Genomic DNA, 6,027 nt, shown 5'->3' with positions numbered 1-6,027 from the left:
AGCGGGGAGGGTGCAGCCTGGGCAACATGGTGAGACCCCGTCTCTTCAAAAACACAAAAATTAACTGGGTGTGGTGGTGCACGCCTGTAGTCCCAGCTACTCAGGACACTGAGGTGGGGAGATTGCTTGAGCCCAGGAGGTGAATGCTGCAGTAAGCTATAAATGAATGAATGAGTGAATGAATGAACGAGTGAGTGAATGAATGAGTGACTGAATGAATGAACGAGTGAGTGAATGAACGAATTAGTGAATGAATGAGGAATGAATGAATAAGTGAGTGAATGAATGAATGAGTGAATGAATGGATGAGTGAATGAATGAATGAATAAGTGAACGAATGAGTGAGTGAATGAATGAACGAGTGAGTGAATGAATGAATGGATGAGCGAACGAATGAATAAATGAATGAATTGGAATAAATGCCACTGGGGGACATTTAGCAGTTTTGCTGCAGCCCTTCCTTTTTCTTTGGGATCTGCCTTGATGCCCCCACCAAGGTTGGACTCTGATGCCACTGTGTGATGCTGGGCAAGTGCCTCACCTTTCGGAGTCTCTGCTTTTTCATCTGAGAAATGGGTCTGTGGAGGCTGTTGTTTCAAGGCCTCAGCGGATGATATGCAGAACCACATACATATCAGGTACACCGTATCTGGGTAGCAGGTGCAGCGCTCATTAAGTGGGGGGACCCACATGGAAGGGATTAATATTTTTCAGGGTGACAGATCTTCTAAGAATAAGAATGGAGCCAAGGTTTGCTGGACACTTAACATTTATTGATTCTGGATTATAAATAAATAAGTACATACGTAAACAAGACTGGGTGCTGTGGTGGCTCACATCTGTAATTAATCCCAGAACTTTGGGAGGCTGAAGTGGGAGGGTTGCTTGAGGCCAGGAATTCAAGACCAGCTTGGGCAACATAATGAAACCCCATCTCCATTTTTTTTTTTTTTTTTTTCTGAGATGGAGCCTGGCTCTCTCACCCAGGCTGGAGTGTAGTGAAGAGATCTTGGCTCACTGCAACCTCCACCTCTCGGGTTCAAGCTATTCTCCTGCCTCAGCCTTCCAAGTAGCTGGGATTACAGGAGCTCGCCACCACACCCAGCTAATTTTTGCATTTTTGGTAGAGATGGGGTTTCGCCATGTTGGCCAGGCTGCTCTCAAACTCCTGACCTCAGGTGATCCACCTGTCTTGGGCTCCCAAAGTGCTGGGATTACAGGCGTGAGCCACCACACCCAGCACATCTTTCTTACTTATTTATTTATTTATCAACTGAATAAGACATCCAACTCTTTTTAAAAAATAAATAAATAAATTGGCCAGGCATGGTGGCTCACGTCTATTATCCCAGCACTTTCGGAGGCCAAGGCAGGCGGATCACTTGAGGTTAGAAGCTTGAGACCAGCCTGGCCAACATGATGAAACCCTGTCTATACTACAAATAGAAAAACCAGTTGGGTGTGGTGGCACGCACCTGTAGTCTCAGCTACACGCGAGGCTGAGGCAGGAGAATCGCTTGAACCTGGGAGGCAGAGGTTGCAGTGAACTGAGATTGCGCCACTGCACTCTAGCCTGGGCAACAGAGCAAGACTCTGTATCAGTAAATAAATAAATAAATAAATAAAGGCAGGACGTGGTGGCTTATGCCTGTAATCCCAACACTTTGGGAGGCTGCAGCAGGTGGATCACCTGAGGTCAGGAGTTCGAGACCAGCCTGGCCAATGTGATGAAACCCTGTCTCTACTAAAAATACAAAATTAGCTGGGTGTGGTGGTAGGTGCCTGTAATCCCAGCTACTCAGGAGACTGAGGCAGGAGAATCGCTTGAACTTGAGAGGCGGAGGTTGCAGTGAGCTGAGATTGTGCCACTGTACTCCAGCCTGAGTGACGAGAGTGAAACTCCATCTCAAATAATAATAATAACAAAATACTAATAAAAATAAATAGGGAGGCACGGTGGCGCAGGCCCATCGTCCTGGTGCATAAGGAGGCGAGGCCAGACGTTCGAGATCAGCCTGGGCAACATAGGAAGCCCTCATCAATATAACAAAAAATCAAATACATAAATAAACAAACACATTTTCATCCTCAAAACGACCCCTCAAGGTAGAAGCTTCTATTATGGATCCACCCTACAGATGGGGCAAACTGAGGCCCAAAAAGATTAATTCTGACTCCAAAAGCCACACAGATCAGAAGTGGGGAATTGCAATGAAAGGCGCTAAGGGAGGAAGTGAAGGACGGTCCCCGAAGGTGAAACTGGACTCACCCGAGGGGCCCCTCCCGCCTGACAACCCGATTGCCGGGCCACATGGAAGGAGGAGGCTGGTGTGAATCACCCAGCAGCCATGCACCACTTGCTATTTTAGGTGCTGACTCAGATTTTGTCAGAGCTCTGGTCCCGGTGGCAGCCGCAGCGGCCCTGAAGTGAAACTGGGGAGCAGAGTTCTGAGATGAGATTCCAGGGTGCAGTGAGGTTGTTCCCAATAGAGGGTTTTAGACCATCCAGGCCGGAACCAGCTGCAAATACCTGAGCAGGGGCAGTGAACTGGCTATTTCTTTATTTGACCGACGTTCATCGAGCGCCTACTGCGTGCTGGGAAGTGTCCTAGACAGCAGACAGAAGTGATTAGTCAGTGACTGTCATTTCCGTAGGGGAGGAGAGGAAGGAATAGTAAACAAGTTATCAAAGAAGGAAGCAAAATAGTTCCAGAAAGTGAAGAGGCTTCAGGCCAGGTGTGGTGGCTCACGCCTATAATCCCAGCACTCTGGGAGGCTGAGGTGGGTGGATCACCTAAGGTCAGGAGTTCAAGACCAGCCTGGCCAACATGGTGAAACCCCATCTCTATTAAAAATACAAAACCGGCTGGGCGTGGTGGCTTACGCCTGTAATCCCAGCACTTTAGGAGGCTGAGGCGGGCGGATCATGAAGTCAGGAGATCGAGATGGATGTGAATAGTGGAATCCCCAGCTCACTGCAACCTCTACCTCTTGGGTTCAAGCAGGCACCCACCACCATGCCTGGCTAATTTTTAAAAAATTTTTTTATTTTAGTAGAGATGGGGTTTCACCATGTTGGCCAGGCTGGTCTCGAACTCCTGACCTCAGGTGATCCACCTGCTTCGGCCTCCCAAAGTGTTGGGATTACAGGCGTGAGCCACCGCGCCCGGTCCGCAGCCTTTTTCTGGGACTCATCTTCCTCATTTGTACCACGGACCTCAGATCTGGAACTCCCATTCCTAGCTGTCTCCATGTACCTCCTTTAGATCTGTAAAGGAGGGTCATTTCGAATGCCCTGAGGGTCAGGAACAGTGGCTCACATCTATAATCCCAGTAGTTTGGGTGGCCGAAGTGGGAGGATCACATGAGGCCAGGACTTTGAGATCAGCCTGGACAACATAGTGAGAATCCTGTCTCAATGAAACGAAATGAAATAATGAAAGAAAAAGCCAGGCATGGTGGCACCCACCTGTTGCCCCAGCTTTTCAGGAGGCTGAGGCAGGAGGATCCCTTGAGACTGGGCGGTCAAGGCTACAGTGAGCTACCATGGTATCACTGCACTCCAGCCTTGGTGACAGAGCTGGACTTTGTCTAAAAAAAAAAAAAAAAAAGTGTTCAGGCACGTTGGCTCATGCCTGTAATCCTAGCACTTTGGGAGGCCGAGGTGGGCGGATCACTCAAGGTCAGGAGTTCGAGACTAGCCTGACCAACATGGTGAAACCCTGTCTCTACTAAAAATACAAAAATTAGCTGAGCCTGGTAAGCGCCTGTAATCCCAGCTACTCAGGAAGCTAAGGCAGGAGAATTACTTGAACCCGAGAGGCAGACATTGAAGTGAGCCAAGATCGCACCATTGCACTCCACCCTGGGCGACAGAGCGAGACTCCGTCTCAAAAAAAAAAAAAAAAAAAAAAAAAAAAAAGCCCAGGTAGGGCGCGGTGGCTCACGCCTGTAATCCCAGCACTTTGGGAGGCCGAGGTGGGCGGATCACGAGGTCAGGAGATTGAGACCATCCTGGCTAACATGGTGAAACCTCGTCTTTACTAAAAATACAAAAAATTAGCCGGGCGAGGTGGCAGGTGCCTGTAGTCCCAGCTACTCCGGAGGCTGAGGCAGGAGAATGGCGTGAACCAGGGAGGCGGTGGTTGTAGTGAGCCAAGATCGTGCCACTGCACTCCAGCCTGGGCGACAGAGCGAGACTCTATCTCAGGAAAAAAAAAAAAAGCCCCCAGGACCTGAGGGCCTTATCCCTGGGGGGTGTCCGGGCCCTGGGCCAAGGGGACCATCATTGTTCGTCATTTACAGATGAAGAAACTGAGGCCTAGAGAGATGGAGTCAGTTATCTGAGGTCTCACAGCCACATAACCGACCTGCAGGGGCAGAAGAAGGAGCTGGGTGTTCTCTCCTGGATTCTAGGCCATACGGAGGCTGTGCAGACAGTTAATTCACTGCCTCCATGTTGTTTGTTTGTTTTTAGAGACAGAGTCTCACTCTGTCGCCCAGGATGCAGTGCAGTGGCGTGATCTCAGCTCACTGCAACCTCTGCCTCTCAGGTTTAAGGGATTCTCCCGCCCCAGACTCCAGAGTTGCTGGGATTACAGGCGGGCGCCACCACACTCAGCTAATTTTTGTCTTTTTAGTAGAGACGGGTTTTCACCATGTTGGCCAGGCTGGTTGCGAACTCCTGACCTCAAGTGATCCACCTGCCTCGGCCTCTCAAAGTGCTGGGATTACAGGTGTGAGTCACTGTGCCCGGCCTGTCAGTTCTTTTGATAAGCAATTATTGAGCGCTTGCTGTATGCAAGTCTCTACGGGGCCCTGGGGCCACAGAGTTCTTCCCTGCCCTGGTTCACTGGGCAGTGAGGGAGGACTAGGCAGAGTCATCCCTTCATTTGTCTGTCAGCATTTATTGAGCACCTGTGTGTGCAAGCTCTACGCTGGTGGTCACTGTGGAGGTGACCAACACGAATCTGTTTTGTCTCCTCAGGAAACAAATCTGTGTTGTCGTCCCAGCACGGAGGCTCACACCCGTAATCCCAGCACTTTGGGAGGCTGAGTGGGGCTGATCATCTGACGTCACGAGTTCAAGACCAGCCTGACCAACATGGAGAAATCCAGTCTCTACCGAAAATACAAAACAATTAGCCAGGCGTGGTGGCTCCTGCCTGTAATCCCAGCTACTCGGGAGGCAGAGGCAGGAGAATTTCTTTTTCTTTTTTTTTTTTTTTTTGAGACGGAGTCTCGCTCTGTCGCCCAGGCTGGAGTGCAGTGGCTGGATCTCAGCTCACTGCAAGCTCCGCCTCCCGGGTTCACGCCATTCTCCTGCCTCAGCCTCCCGAGTAGCTGGGACTACAGGCGCCCGCCACCTCGCCCGGCTAGAGAATTTCTTGAACCTGGGAGGCAGAGGTTGCGGTGAGCCAAGATCGTGCCATTGCACTCCAGCCTGGGCGACAAGAGAGAAACTCCATTTAAAAAAAAAGAAAAAAAAGAAGAAGAAAATCTATGTTGTCCAGTGCTGGAGACAGTATCAGGCAGCTATGGGGTGATGGGGGCTCTGATGGGGAAGCTGTGGGACCCCGAAGGGGACCCTAGACTGGCCTGGGAGGATTAAGGGAAGTTTCTGAAAGAAGGAAGTAAGCTAAGACCTCAGGCCTACATCGGAATGAACCACAGGTGGGGAGAGAGTTCTAGAGGGTGGTACGGCATGGGGGAAGGTCTGGAAGGTCTGGAAAGCAGTTCCAGGCAGGACCAGGTCCCCAGAGCTAGGGACTCAGCTGCGATTTGTGCTGCCCTGGCGCCCTCTGGTGGTCACTACCCACCAGCGCCACGTGGCCACGGAGGCCCAGATCCCCTGGGAGCCTAACAGCCTTGGAGAAAAATAGGAAGAAAAAAATATAAGAAAATGTCCTATTTATTTATTTATATAGAGATGGAATTTTTGCTCTTGTTGCCCAGGCTGGAGTGCAATGACGCGATCTTGGCTCACTGCAACCTCTGCCTCCCGGTTTCAAGCGATTCTCCTGTCTC

Source organism: Theropithecus gelada, chromosome 19, assembly GCF_003255815.1.
Source record: "Theropithecus gelada isolate Dixy chromosome 19, Tgel_1.0, whole genome shotgun sequence".
Classification (NCBI taxonomy): Eukaryota; Metazoa; Chordata; class Mammalia; order Primates; family Cercopithecidae; genus Theropithecus; species Theropithecus gelada.
This window is presented reverse-complemented; position numbering follows the sequence as displayed.